At 47.6% G+C, this 15,038-nt stretch overlaps 1 long non-coding RNA gene across 1 annotated transcript; it reads right to left on the reverse strand.

The window, feature by feature from the left end:
• Positions 1-1,061: 1,061 nt before the first annotated feature.
• LOC108590867 (uncharacterized) lies at positions 1,062-14,209 on the reverse strand. The gene is made up of 3 exons (XR_001910587.4): positions 13,830-14,209; positions 8,692-8,871; positions 1,062-1,678 (listed from the first exon to the last, which is right to left on the reverse strand). It is a non-coding gene; the product is annotated as an uncharacterized LOC108590867 (long non-coding RNA).
• Between the last annotated feature and the right edge of the window lie 829 nt (positions 14,210-15,038).

Consider the following 15,038-nt stretch of genomic DNA (forward strand, 5'->3'; position numbering starts at 1 on the left):
GCACCACTGCCCTCAGCCTGGATGATACAGCAAGACTGTCTCAAAAAAAAAAAAGAAAGAAATTAACCTTGAAAGTTTAACACTGGGATAGTTTTTAGAGTACACAAAGCAATCACGGAAAAGGTTTGTGTTTAGTGTGGTTGTGGAATCTACTTAGGAGGAATCTTTTCCTCCTAGGTGCTCCGGCCTTTCATTGTCCTGCTCCTACGGGAAGATGAAGCCGCATGCCATATGTTGGTTTTTACAGAGGGCAGTAGGTATTCTGAGTCTCTTACAGTCGATCTCTGTGAAGGAACGTATACATATTTGGAAACCGAAGCCCACAGGAGATTTTCATCTCTGAGGCTTCCTCACGGGAAGCCAACACTTTAGCTTCTATATCTCTTCACTATCCTTTGTGTTCCTAAAATTGTACTTTTTTCAAATATCTACCCAACAGTATGATTATTTTTAAAACACAAAATTATTGGCCAAGTGTGGTGGCTCACACCTGTAATCCAGCACTTTGGGAGGCCAAAGCAGGAGGATCACCTGAAGTCAGGGGTTTGAGACCAGCCTGGCCAACATGGTGAAACCCTATCTCTACTAAAAATAAAAAATTAGGTGAGTGGCCTGTAGTCCCAGCTACTCGGGAGGCTGAGGCAAGAGAATCGCTTGAACCCAGGATGAGGAGGTTGCAGTGAGCCGGAATCGCACCACTGCACTCCAGCCTGGGCGACAGAGCAGAGTCCGTCTCAAAGGAAAAAAAACTATCAAAACCTTTTCCTCCCCCTTCCATTTTTCTGAAGATCGCTAAATCTACCATTGTCGTTTTGCCATTTCATTTGATAAATTACACGAACAAAATATTCTTCACCTCCCAGGGGCATCTCACAAATTAAATTTAAATTGACGGATGTTAGTTTTTTGTTTGAAATCCTCCTGATAGCTGAGAAGTCATGCAGTTTGGTTATAAGAATGTCCATCCATCTGCTGAAGGAAAGCTTAACTCCCACTACGTGCTGACAAATACCATCTGTTAAATTTTTCCGTTGGTTTCTATATTTTTCTTCTTATATGTCAGTGTTTTAAAATTTCTTATTTTTTATTTTTATCAAAGCCATACGTGTAGATAGTTTTAGAAGGCAGGCCGTCGTGCAAGGCTTTTAACTTCATAAAAAAGATCTTTTCCCTCCTATCACAATACCCACCCCACGGGGGTCACTGCTTCCAGCTGTTTTTAGTGTGAGCTGGTCTCTAAGGCCCTGGACTCCTGCTGGGTCTGGCCCTCCTCTCAGGTTCTTCCCCACCACGATCTTGCCTGTGGCATTTGTTCTGGCTATTTCCTCTGCCTGAGACTCTCCCCCAGATAATTGTAGGATCTTTGCTCCAAGTCTGCTTTTTACTGAGTGAGGCGGAGAGCCTCCAGAGCATCCGTATTGAGCAGAGGAGCGAGGGGATCTGACTTGTGTGTTGAGAATAGTCAAGCCAGAGGGAAGGCAGGAAGGTCACTTAGGGAGCTGTTGAGAAGTGGGTGAAGAATGACGATTACTGGACACGGGTGGGAGGTGGGAGTGGGTGAGCAGCGGTCAGTTTCTGGATGTGTAGTGAAGGCGCCGCTGACAGGCTTGCTGATGAATCAGATGAAGGATATGGGAGAGCTGGAAGCGTCAAAGATGACTCCAAATTGGTTTCTGGCCTGAGCAATTGAAAAAAAAATCAATTGTTAATGATATTAGTTCTGCTTAACTGATTCTATAAATAAGGCAATCCTGTAAATAAGTAAGGTAATCCCAATGAAATTGCAACTGGATTTTTAAAAGAAAGAAAGGCTGGCCGGGCGCAGTGGCTCAAGCCTGTAATCCCAGCACTTTGGGAGGCCGAGGCGGGTGGATCACGAGGTCAGCAGATCAAGACCATCCTGGTCAACATGGTGAAACCCCGTCTCTACTAAAAATACAAAAAATTAGCTGGGCATGGTGGCGCGTGCCTGTAATCCCAGCTACTCAGGAGGCCGAGGCAGGAGAATTGCCTGAACCCAGGAGGCAGAGGCTGTGGTGAGGCGAGATCGTGCCATTGCACTCCAGCCTGGGTAATGAGAGTGAAACTCTGTCTCAAAAAAAAAAACAAGAAAAAGCTGATTCCAAAGTTCTTGAGGAAAACTAAGCATACTAGAATAGACCAAAAAATGTGTAAAAAGGGTTACAATCTTTTAATTAAATATTTCAAGCAGCAAGAATTAAAGTGACACTGCTGACATCTACTCAGATCAATGGAAGAGAACAGAGCCCAGAAATAGAAGCGTGTGTGTGTGTGTGTGTGTGAGAGAGAGAGAGAACAGAGCCCAGAAATAGAAGCGTGTGTGTGTGTGAGAGAGAGAACAGAGCCCAGAAATAGAAGCGTGTGTGTGTGTGAGAGAGAGAACAGAGCCCAGAAATAGAAGCGTGTGTGTGTGCGTGAGAGAGAGAGAGAGAACAGAGCCCAGAAATAGAAGCGTGTGTGTGTGCGTGAGAGAGAGAGAGAGAACAGAGCCCAGAAATAGAAGCGTGTGTGTGTGCGTGAGAGAGAGAGAGAGAACAGAGCCCAGAAATAGAAGCGTGTGTGTGTGCGTGAGAGAGAGAGAGAGAACAGAGCCCAGAAATAGAAGCGTGTGTGTGTGTGTGAGAGAGAGAACAGAGCCCAGAAATAGAAGCGTGTGTGTGTGTGTGTGAGAGAGAACAGACCCCAGAAATAGAAGCGTGTGTGTGTGTGTGTGAGAGAGAGAGAGAGAGAGAACAGAGCCCAGAAATAGAAGCGTGTGTGTGTGTGAGAGAGAGAGAACAGAGCCCAGAAATAGAAGCGTGTGTGTGTGTGAGAGAGAGAACAGAGCCCAGAAATAGAAGCGTGTGTGTGTGTGAGAGAGAGAGAGAGAGAACAGAGCCCAGAAATAGAAGCGTGTGTGTGTGTGTGAGAGAGAGAGAGAGAGAGAGAACAGAGCCCAGAAATAGAAGCATGTGTGTGTGTGTGAGAGAGAACAGAGCCCAGAAATAGAAGCGTGTGTGTGTGTGAGAGAGAGAACAGAGCCCAGAAATAGAAGCGTGTGTGTGTGTGAGAGAGAGAGAGAGAGAACAGAGCCCAGAAATAGAAGCGTGTGTGTGTGTGTGAGAGAGAGAGAGAGAGAGAGAACAGAGCCCAGAAATAGAAGCATGTGTGTGTGTGTGAGAGAGAACAGAGCCCAGAAATAGAAGCGTGTGTGTGTGAGAGAGAGAACAGAGCCCAGAAATAGAAGCGTGTGTGTGTGTGTGAGAGAGAGAGAGAGAACAGAGCCCAGAAATAGAAGCGTGTGTGTGTGTGTGAGAGAGAGAACAGAGCCCAGAAATAGAAGCGTGTGTGCGTGTGTGAGAGAGAACAGACCCCAGAAATAGAAGCGTGTGTGTGTGTGTGAGAGAGAGAGAGAGAGAACAGAGCCCAGAAATAGAAGCGTGTGTGTGTGTGAGAGAGAGAGAACAGAGCCCAGAAATAGAAGCGTGTGTGTGTGTGTGAGAGAGAACAGAGCCCAGAAATAGAAGCGTGTGTGTGTGAGAGAGAGAACAGAGCCCAGAAATAGAAGTGTGTGTGTGTGTGTGTGTGAGAGAGAACAGAGCCCAGAAATAGAAGCGTGTGTGTGTGTGTGAGAGAACAGAGCCCAGAAATAGAAGCGTGTGTGTGTGTGAGAGAGAGAACACAGCCCAGAAATAGAAGCGTGTGTGTGTGTGAGAGAGAACAGAGCCCAGAAATAGAAGTTGTGTGTGTGTGTGTGTGTGAGAGAGAACAGAGCGCAGAAATAGAAGCGTGTGTGTGTGTGTGAGAGAACAGAGCCCAGAAATAGAAGTGTGTGTGTGTGTGAGAGAGAGAACAGAGTCCAGAAATAGAAGCGTGTGTGTGTGAGAGAGAGAACAGAGCCCAGAAATAGTTGTGTGTGTGTGAGTGTGAGAGAACAGAGCCCAGAAATAGAAGCGTGTATGTGTGTAAGAGAGAGAGAACAGAGCCCAGAAATAGAAGCGTGTGTGTGTGTGTGAGAGAGAGAACAGAGCCCAGAAATAGAAGCGTGTGTGTGTGTGTGAGAGAGAACAGAGCCCAGAAATAGAAGCGTGTGTGTGTGTGTGTGAGAGAGAACAGAGCCCAGAAATAGAAGCGTGTGTGTGTGTGTGTGAGAGAGAACAGAGCCCAGAAATAGAAGCGTGTGTGTGTGTGTGAGAGAGAGAGAACAGAGCCCAGAAATAGAAGCGTGTGTGTGTGTGTGAGAGAGAGAGAACAGAGCCCAGAAATAGAAGCGTGTGTGTGTGTGAGAGAGAGAACAGAGCCCAGAAATAGAAGCGTGTGTGTGTGTGTGTGTGTGAGAGAGAGAGAACAGAGCCCAGAAATAGAAGCGTGTGTGTGTGTGTGAGAGAGAGAGAACAGAGCCCAGAAATAGAAGCGTGTGTGTGTGTGAGAGAGAGAACAGAGCCCAGAAATAGAAGCGTGTGTGTGTGAGAGAGAGAACAGAGCCCAGAAATAGAAGCGTGTGTGTGTGTGTGAGAGAGAGAACAGAGCCCAGAAATAGAAGCGTGTGTGTGTGTGTGTGTGAGAGAGAACAGAGCCCAGAAATAGAAGCGTGTGTGTGTGTGTGAGAGAGAGAGAACAGAGCCCAGAAATAGAAGCGTGTGTGTGTGTGTGTGTGAGAGAGAACAGAGCCCAGAAATAGAAGCGTGTGTGTGTGTGTGTGAGAGAGAGAACAGAGCCCAGAAATAGAAGCGTGTGTGTGTGTGTGTGAGAGAGAACAGAGCCCAGAAATAGAAGCGTGTGTGTGTGTGTGTGTGAGAGAGAGAACAGAGCCCAGAAATAGAAGCGTGTGTGTGTGAGAGAGAGAGAGAGAACAGAGCCCAGAAATAGAAGCGTGTGTGTGTGTGAGAGAGAGAGAGAACAGAGCCCAGAAATAGAAGGGTGTGTGTGTGAGAGAGAGAGAGAGAGAACAGAGCCCAGAAATAGAAGCGTGTGTGTGTGTGTGAGAGAGAACAGAGCCCAGAAATAGAAGCGTGTGTGTGTGTGAGAGAGAGAGAGAGAACAGAGCCCAGAAATAGAAGCGTGTGTGTGTGTGTGTGTGAGAGAGAGAACAGAGCCCAGAAATAGAAGTGTGTGTGTGTGTGAGAGAGAGAGAGAGAACAGAGCCCAGAAATAGAAGTTTGTGTGTGTGTGTGTGAGAGAGAGAACAGAGCCCAGAAATAGAAGTTGTGTGTGTGTGTGTGTGAGAGAGAGAGAACAGAGCCCAGAAATAGAAGCGTGTGTGTGTGAGAGAGAGAGAGAGAACAGAGCCCAGAAATAGAAGCGTGTGTGTGTGTGTGAGAGAGAGAGAACAGAGCCCAGAAATAGAAGCATGTGTGTGTGTGAGAGAGAGAGAACAGAGCCCAGAAATAGAAGCGTGTGTGTGTGTGTGTGTGTGAGAGAGAGAACAGAGCCCAGAAATAGAAGGGTGTGTGTGTGTGTGAGAGAGAGAGAGAACAGAGCCCAGAAATAGAAGCGTGTGTGCGTGTGTGTGTGAGAGAGAACAGAGCCCAGAAATAGAAGTTGTGTGTGTGTGTGAGAGAGAGAACAGAGCCCAGAAATAGAAGCGTGTGTGTGTGTGTGTGTGTGAGAGAACAGAGCCCAGAAATAGAAGTGTGTGTGTGTGTGTGTGAGAGAGAGAGAACAGAGCCCAGAAATAGAAGGGTGTGTGTGTGTGAGAGAGAGAACAGAGCCCAGAAATAGAAGCGTGTGTGTGTGTGTGTGTGAGAGAGAACAGAGCCCAGAAATAGAAGGGTGTGTGTGTGTGTGTAAGAGAGAGAGAACAGAGCCCAGAAATAGAAGCGTGTGTGTGTGTGAGAGAGAGAGAACAGAGCCCAGAAATAGAAGTTGTGTGTGTGTGTGTGAGAGAGAGAACAGAGCCCAGAAATAGAAGCGTGTGTGTGTGTGTGAGAGAGAGAGAACAGAGCCCAGAAATAGAAGGGGGTGTGTGTGTGTGTGAGAGAGAGAGAACAGAGCCCAGAAATAGAAGCGTGTGTGTGTGTGAGAGAGAGAACAGAGCCCAGAAATAGAAGCGTGTGTGTGTGTGAGAGAGAGAGAACAGAGCCCAGAAATAGAAGCGTGTGTGTGTGTGTGTGAGAGAGAGAACAGAGCCCAGAAATAGAAGCGTGTGTGTGTGTGTGAGAGAGAGAACAGAGCCCAGAAATAGAAGCGTGTGTGTGTGTGTGTGAGAGAGAGAACAGAGCCCAGAAATAGAAGCGTGTGTGTGTGTGTGTGAAAGAGAACAGAGCCCAGAAATAGAAGCGTGTGTGTGTGTGAGTGTGAGAGAACAGAGCCCAGAAATAGAAGCGTGTGTGTGTATGAGAGAGAGAGAGAACAGAGCCCAGAAATAGAAGGGTGTGTGTGTGTGTGAGAGAGAGAGAGAGAACAGAGCCCAGAAATAGAAGCGTGTGTGCGTGTGTGTGTGAGAGAGAACAGAGCCCAGAAATAGAAGTTGTGTGTGTGTGAGAGAGAGAGAGAACAGAGCCCAGAAATAGAAGCATGTGTGTGTGTGTGTGAGAGAGAACAGAGCCCAGAAATAGAAGCGTGTGTGTGTGTGTGTGAGAGAGAGAGAACAGAGCCCAGAAATAGAAGGGTGTTTGTGTGTGTGTGTGTGAGAGAGAGAGAACAGAGCCCAGAAATAGAAGCGTGTGTGTGTGTGTGTGTGAGAGAGAACAGAGCCCAGAAATAGAAGCGTGTGTGTGTGTGAGAGAGAGAGAACAGAGCCCAGAAATAGAAGCGTGTGTGTGTGTGTGTGTGTGAGAGAGAGAACAGAGCCCAGAAATAGAAGCGTGTGTGTGTGTGTGAGAGAGAGAGAGAACAGAGCCCAGAAATAGAAGCGTGTGTGTGTGTGTGTGTGTGAGAGAGAGAACAGAGCCCAGAAATAGAAGCGTGTGTGTGTGCGTGAGAGAGAGAGAGAGAACAGAGCCCAGAAATAGAAGCGTGTGTGTGTGTGTGAGAGAGAGAGAACAGAGCCCAGAAATAGAAGGGTGTGTGTGTGTGTGAGAGAACAGAGCCCAGAAATAGAAGCGTGTGTGTGTGTGAGTGTGAGAGAACAGAGCCCAGAAATAGAAGCGTGTGTGTGTGTGTGAGAGAGAGAGAACAGAGCCCAGAAATAGAAGGGTGTGTGTGTGTGTGTGAGAGAGAGAGAACAGAGCCCAGAAATAGAAGCGTGTGTGTGTGTGAGAGAGAGAACAGAGCCCAGAAATAGAAGCGTGTGTGTGTGTGAGAGAGAGAGAACAGAGCCCAGAAATAGAAGCGTGTGTGTGTGTGAGAGAGAGAGAGAACAGAGCCCAGAAATAGAAGCGTGTGTGTGTGTGTGAGAGAGAGAACAGAGCCCAGAAATAGAAGCGTGTGTGTGTGTGTGAGAGAGAGAACAGAGCCCAGAAATAGAAGCGTGTGTGTGTGTGTGAAAGAGAACAGAGCCCAGAAATAGAAGCGTGTGTGTGTGTGTGAGTGTGAGAGAACAGAGCCCAGAAATAGAAGCGTGTGTGTGTGTGAGAGAGAGAGAGAACAGAGCCCAGAAATAGAAGGGTGTGTGTGTGTGTGAGAGAGAGAGAGAACAGAGCCCAGAAATAGAAGCGTGTGTGCGTGTGTGTGTGAGAGAGAACAGAGCCCAGAAATAGAAGTTGTGTGTGTGTGAGAGAGAGAGAGAACAGAGCCCAGAAATAGAAGCATGTGTGTGTGTGAGAGAGAGAGAACAGAGCCCAGAAATAGAAGCGTGTGTGTGTGTGTGTGAGAGAGAGAGAACAGAGCCCAGAAATAGAAGGGTGTGTGTGTGTTTGTGTGTGTGAGAGAGAGAGAACAGAGCCCAGAAATAGAAGCGTGTGTGTGTGTGTGTGTGTGAGAGAACAGAGCCCAGAAATAGAAGCGTGTGTGTGTGTGAGAGAGAGAGAACAGAGCCCAGAAATAGAAGCGTGTGTGTGTGTGTGTGAAAGAGAACAGAGCCCAGAAATAGAAGCGTGTGTGTGTGTGAGTGTGAGAGAACAGAGCCCAGAAATAGAAGCGTGTGTGTGTGTGTGAGAGAGAGAACAGAGCCCAGAAATAGAAGCGTGTGTGTGTGTGTGAGTGTGAGAGAACAGAGCCCAGAAATAGAAGCGTGTGTGTGTGTGTGAGAGAGAGAACAGAGCCCAGAAATAGAAGCATGTGTGTGTGTGTGTGAGAGAGAGAACAGAGCCCAGAAATAGAAGCGTGTGTGTGTGTGTGTGAGAGAGAGAGAACAGAGCCCAGAAATAGAAGGGTGTGTGTGTGTGTGAGAGAGAGAGAGAGAACAGAGCCCAGAAATAGAAGCGTGTGTGTGTGTGTGAAAGAGAACAGAGCCCAGAAATAGAAGCGTGTGTGTGTGTGTGAAAGAGAACAGAGCCCAGAAATAGAAGCGTGTGTGTGTGTGTGTGTGTGAGAGAGAACAGAGCCCAGAAATAGAAGCGTGTGTGTGTGTGTGAGAGAGAGAGAACAGAGCCCAGAAATAGAAGCGTGTGTGTGTGTGTGTATGTGAGAGAGAGAACAGAGCCCAGAAATAGAAGTGTGTGTGTGTGTGTGTGTGTGTGTGTGAGAGTGAGAGAGAGAGAGAGAGGAGAGGAGAGAAATTTAATAGATATCTGTCGAAAATGCAATTTCTTCAATGTATGGGACAACCAGATAACCACTGGGGGAAAAGGAAAGGTACGCCTCTCTCACCTTGACAGCACTCGTGGAGGAGACTGGCTTGTTACCACTTGCTATCAAAAGAACAGAGCCTGGCCTGTGCCATGGAACTTGGGATCAGGGGACCTCGCTCTGCAATGCTGCGCTGCTGTCGTTTGAGGTGCTGAGAGTAATGAATTGTCTCGCTTCGATCCACCAAGTCTCATCAACTTACTGTGAAGTAAATTCAGAGAGATGAATAAAACTTTTAAAATAAAATGGATTTGCAATGCCAGCACTTTGAGGGGCCAAGATGGGAGGATCGCTTCAGCCTAGGAGTTCACGACCAGCCTGGGAAACATAGTGAGACCCCCATCTCTATGAAAAATTTTAAAAATTAGCCTGGTGCAGTTGCACACACCTGTCGTCCCAGCTACTCAAGAGGCTGAGGTGGGAGGATTGCCTGAGCCAGGAAGGTCAAGGCTGTAGTGAATCTCTGATCATGCCCCTGCATTCCAGCCTGGAGAACAGAGCAAGACCCTGGAAAGAAGGAAAGAAAGAAAGAAAGAGAAAGAGAGGAAAAGGAAGGAAGGGAAGGAGGGAGGGAGGGAGGAAGGAAGGAAGATGTCTTTTCACTATAAAATGAAGAATTGTTGAGAGAATCAGTCCCCGAGGCCCTGGGACCCTGTGTGTCTTTGCAGACTGTGCCAAGCCACAAGGCCCCCACCACACTCTGACCAGTAGCCATTTGTGTAGCTAGTCATAGACGCAAGCTTAGAGCATGACTGCCATGCCACTGCTCGCCCCATGCTTGTCTCCACTTGCTATCAAAAGTACAGAGCCTGGCCTGTGCTATGGGACTTGGCGTCAGGAGACCTAGCTCTGCAGTGCTGAGCTGCTGGCCTTTGCTGTGCTGAGAGTGATGAACCGTCTCGCTCAGACCCACCGAGGCTCATTGACCGCCAGCACCCGTACACTGTGGAAAGACGGACTCGTCTACTCGCTTGCTTGCTCATCTCCTTGTCGGGGTCCGGCACATCTGCCAGGGGGCTACCAACCTGCGGGAGTCCCCGAGACCACCAATGTAGATGTCTCGTTCAACCTGAGGGAGAGAGCATGCGGAAGTGAGAGAAGATAGGAAAGTGGAGTCTGGAGGTCTGAATGACTTGCAGTCAAGCAGCAACTTTATTTCTGTGGGTGACAGCTTTTATACCTTTTTTCTTGTTACATTTACTTTAGCTCAGCAGAAAAGGGGGCAAACAGAAAAGGGAACAGAAATCACGCAAAAATAGTTATCAGGAGCTTGTGATAACAGCTCACAAAGCATTTTAAGGGTTAATATGTGTTTTTTCAAAGATACGTAGTACAAGCAAACAATGGTGCCCTTAAGGTGGCTTGTTAACTACGTTTTCCATCAGGAGGTAGAGCAAAGGCTCAGCTCCTGAGAAAATATGGGCAGGGGTCTCTGCCCCTCTCAGGCATCTCAATTGCGGCAAGCCTATTGCTTACACAGAGACTAAAGGGGATATGAAGCAGTCAGCACAATGTCCTCATAAACCGCAGGCCCTTACTCTGCATTCTGTTTCTGCCTCAGTGGCTTAGCCATTTTTACCTCGACTCGACAACCCTCGAGAGCAGGGGGAGAGCAGACAGGTCCAGCAGCCAAGATGGGGTGAGTCACGCTAGCTGTCTCAAGCCCTTGGCGTGCACGCTGCATCTCCTTTGAAATCTGGTTACTTCTGGCCATCCCCTGTGATGTACAGAAGCACTGTCATTCCTTGATGGGAAGGTAGTGCCCTAAATCACAAGGTCGTTGCAGGAATTTGAGAAAATGTCTGTAAAGAGCCTCTTACTATAAGAGTAGGCAATAAAAGTGGTAGTTATTATTTTTAAAATAAATACCTTTGTCACCTTTGTTCGAATCAGATGTCCTTGAATATTAATATCAAATGTTTTCTAGTTTATAAAATCTTGGCTGTTATTCCACTAAATGATTAAATGATTTATTGTTATTCCAATAAATGATTAAAATAGAGAAAACTACATTTTCTAAACCTGTGTTTTTCAGGTTGGTTTATAACCCATTAGTGGATAAAAATTCAATCTAGGGTGGGGCGCAGTGGCTCACCCCTGCAATCCTAGTACTTTGGGAGGCCAAGGGAGGCGGATCACCTGAGGTCAGAGGTTTGAGACCAGCATGGCCAACATGATGAAAACCCATCTCTACTAAAAATACAAAAATTAGGTGGGCATGGTGGCAGGTGCCTGTAATCCCAGCTACTCGGGAGGCTGAGGTGGGAGAATCGCTTGCACCCAGGAGACAGAGGTTGCAGTGAGCAGAGATTGCGCTATTGAACTGCAGCCTGGGTGACCAAAAAACAAATAAATAAATATAGATTTTTGGCAATCAATGTAGTAGATTTTTAGCAACTTTTTTTTTTTTTTTTTTTGAGACCAAGTCTCACTCTGTTGCTCAGGCTGGAGGGCAATGGTGTGATCTCAGCTCACTGCAGCCTCTGCCTCCCAGATTCAAGCAATTCTCTTGCCTCAGCCTCCCGAGTAGCTGGGATTACAGGTGCGCACCACCACACCTGGCTAATTTTTGTATTATTAGTAGAGACAGGGTTTCACCATGTTGATCAGGCTGGTCTTAAACTCCTGACCTCATGATCCACCTGCCTTGGCCTCCCAAAGTGCTGGGATTACAGGCCTGAGCCACTGCCCCCTGCCTATAGCAACATCTTTTTTACCTAACAGAACAGAGTTGAACAGAATATACTGATCGGAATGTAATATGTGTCTAAGAGGAGAGACGTTTGTGAAACATCTTTGGCTTGCTTTAGAAGGAGCGTGTGTGCTGAAGTGCTAGCTTGTGACGTAAAATCTACTGCAAGTTCTATTTGAAAAATTGACAACCACTTTTCTAAACCTTAAGTTGCTGCTCGACTTCAATGTTTGTGAGGGTTTCAGTGGAATCAAATCAAATGACCTTGAATGTAACCAGAACAGTGCTCAGCTTGGGCCAACAGTGGCAGGGAGTCAGTCGGGCGAATTCTAACAATCCACTAGCTGGAGCGTCCAAAGCGTTTTATCTCTGGCACCAACCCATTTAACAGAGCAAGTGTCCCGGACAGTCCAGCCTGAGACTGAAAAAAACAACAACATACACACAAAACCTGACCACTTTCCACTGTCACCAAACAACCTCTTTAAAATTTTATTTATTCCACCTGTAAAATGGAGCAAACTATAATATAGAGCTAAATCCTACCATTTTACTTAAGCCTCTTCTCCTTCCTTCCTTTCTCTCTCTCTTTTTTCCTCTTTCTTCTTTCTCTTTCTCTCTTCCTTCCTTTCTCTTTCTTTCTGTCTCCCTCTCTTTCTTCATCCCTCCCTCCCTCCCTTCCTTTCTTTTTTCAGACTGAGGCTTGCTCTGTTACCCAGGCTGGAGTACAGCAGCACCGTCTCAACTCACTGCAACCTCTGCCTCTAGGGTTCAAGCGATCCTCGTGCCTCTGCCTCCCATGTAGCTGGGATTACAGGTGCTCACAGTCATGCCTGGCTCATTTTTGTATCTTTAGTAGAGACAGGGTTTCACCCTGTTGACCAGACTGGTCTTGAACTCCTGACCTCAAGTGAGCCACCCGCCTCGGCCTCCCAAAGTGCTGGGATTATAGGCGTGAGCCACTGCACCCGGCAAGCCTCCTGTTTCTTAGTAAGCTGCAGAATTTGTTGTACACCGTTTCCCACTTGAGCTGTACCTATCTTTCCCACCACGTCATGCTTGAAATCAGGACACCCACTTTACTTCTGCATTGAGTCAGTGATTAAAAACAAATATATATTCAATTTCTGCACTTATGTGGTAATTCTTTTTTTTTTTATTTGCAACCCTATTAACTGACATGTTGTGATATTTATTTATTTATTTATTTATTTTGTGGCAGAGTCTTGTCACCTAGGCCAGAGTGCAATGGCACGATCGTGGCTCACTACAACCTCTGCCGCCCAGGTTCAACAATTCTTGTGTTTCAGCCACCTAAGTAGCTGGAATTACAGGTATGTGCCACCATGCCTGGCTAATTTTTGTATTTTTATTAGAGACAGGGTTTCACCACATTGGCCAGGCTGGTCTCAAACTCCTGACCTTGTGATCCGCCCACCTCGGCTTCCTAAAGTGCTGGAATTATAGATAGGCATGACCCACCGCACCCAGCTGAAACTGATCTTCATTAACTGGCTCAACAGAATTTGGTTTCTTGGATTTATAGCTTAGATCAGGAATAGGCAGATCTGTGGACACGTCAGTTAAAAATTTTGGTGACGAGTCATTAACTTAAAACTTGCAGCACTGCCATAGACAGCCTAAGTAAAACTGTGAAGAATGGCAATTCTGCTTCCCACCTGTCTTCCCTGTCCCAGCATCCACGTTCCATAGACACTCGGAGCCCACGTGCTACAGTAAAACCCAGAGTTCCCACTGCAGGTTCCATCCCCTTACCTCCCTCTCTCAACCATATCTTAAGTGCATGTCCCCTTTCCCCGTGAAACTCATGGTAGTGCCTCTGATGAAGCGCCACTCTGCGTTTGGAGGAACACTATGCTTTAAGTAACTCATCTGCCCAGCGTCGCAGTGACCTCCTAGCTACAGGAGTACCCATATTCCATTCCCTGGTGCTCAGAACCAAACGCCTCTGCTCTTACCCGAGGCCCACACCTTCACGTGGGTTCTAAATCCATTGCCTGGAACATTCTCAAAGGCTCCCGCAAGTCTGAGCTTTCTGTCTTGCACCACCACTTTCTATTTCTTTATTTTTAAAACAGAGTCTTGCTCTGTCACCCGGGCTAGAGTGCGGCGGTGCCATCTCACCTCACTGCAACTTCCGCCTCCCGGGTTCAAGTGATTCTCCTGCCCTCAGCCTCCTGAGTAGCTGCGATTACAGGCACCTGCCACTGCCTCCAGCTAACGTTTGTATTTTTAGTAGAGACGGGGTTTCACCTTCTTGGCAAGGCTGGTCTCGATCTCCTGACTACCCGCCTCGGCCTCCCAAAGTGCTGGGGTTACAGGAGTGAGCCACCACGCCTAGCCCTGCATCACCATTTTCTATCTACTGGACCATTCCCCTCAGCAAACAAGCATGCTCTAGTATCTCTGAAATAACAAAAACGGAAGTCCTTGGTTGGTCTCCCACCTGTCTTTCTGCTGACCTGAACGGCGAAGCTCCCCTTTGGAGCCATTCATTCTGGATTGCCGCTGACCCGCCCAGGCTGCTGCGTCTTTCCATTACACACAGCAGCTGGCATTTTCGAGCCTCTGAAGATCTGCCATTTCACTTCACAAGCAAGCATGTTCCCTTGAGTCAAAAGAGACACACCAGCTCACACAGCACGACCGCTACCAGATGGGAGTCACAGCGTCCTGGGAAGGCCACAGCACTGTCTTCGCTGCTTCCCGACATCCACCGGAGGCCGAGGGCCGGTAAAGCCCCAGAGGGTCCATTTCAGGTCTGGCTTCCTTCGCATAAGTTCACTTTCCTGTGTGTGTTTTGGGAGATCCCAACAACCCGCATTCAGCATTCAGAACAGATGGCCTTTATTTCAGCAGGTGTTTCTGGCTGACAGTTTATAGAAGATGGGCGTCACAAATAGCATCAGCCTCTACAGAAAGTGGGAGAAAAACAGCCGGGAAAGTCCGAAGGAGCCCAGAGCAGCTTGTTCTTCCTCGCTGCGTGCAGTTGGTTCTCCCTTGGCCCTCAAACTGAAGTAGCGATCATCTCCTCTGGTCCTTCCCCTTTCTCAAGATATGGCTCAGGAGCAACACTCTCTTAGAAGCCTGTGGTCCCTGAAATCTAAATGCAAACACACTAGATATCCTCCCTCCAAGCCACCAGAACCCTAAAGTCATGCATGAAAAATCTGAGATTGCAGACGAATGGAAGTGCAAAAACACAGCATTCAGGTGCTGTTGGAAGCTTTGGTTTGGGCTGGGCGCGGTGGCTCGTGCCTGTAATCCCAGCACTTTGGGAGGCCAAGGCCGGCGGATCACCTGAGGTCAGGAGTTCTAAGACTAGCTTGACCAACATGGCGAAACCCTGTCTCTACTAAAAATACAAAATTAGCCGGGCTCAGGAGACTAAGGCAGGAGAATCACTTGAACCTGGGAGGCAGAGGTTGCAGTGAGCCAGGATCACGCCCTCACACTCCAGCCTGGATGACAGAGCAAAACTCCATCTAAAAACAAAGAAAAAAACCAAGGCAGGTTTGGTCTGAACTTGCTAAGAGCCAGCGGTGTGGTGGCATGCCGTGAGATCTGGCAGCACTCCGAGGAAAGCTCTTGCTTTCTGGCTTAAGCCAAGAGGCTGTAAGCTTTGCACTTGCTGCAGTCCCACCTTGTGATCAGT

Source organism: Callithrix jacchus, chromosome 3 (genome assembly GCF_049354715.1).
Source record: "Callithrix jacchus isolate 240 chromosome 3, calJac240_pri, whole genome shotgun sequence".
Taxonomy (NCBI): domain Eukaryota; kingdom Metazoa; phylum Chordata; class Mammalia; order Primates; family Cebidae; genus Callithrix; species Callithrix jacchus.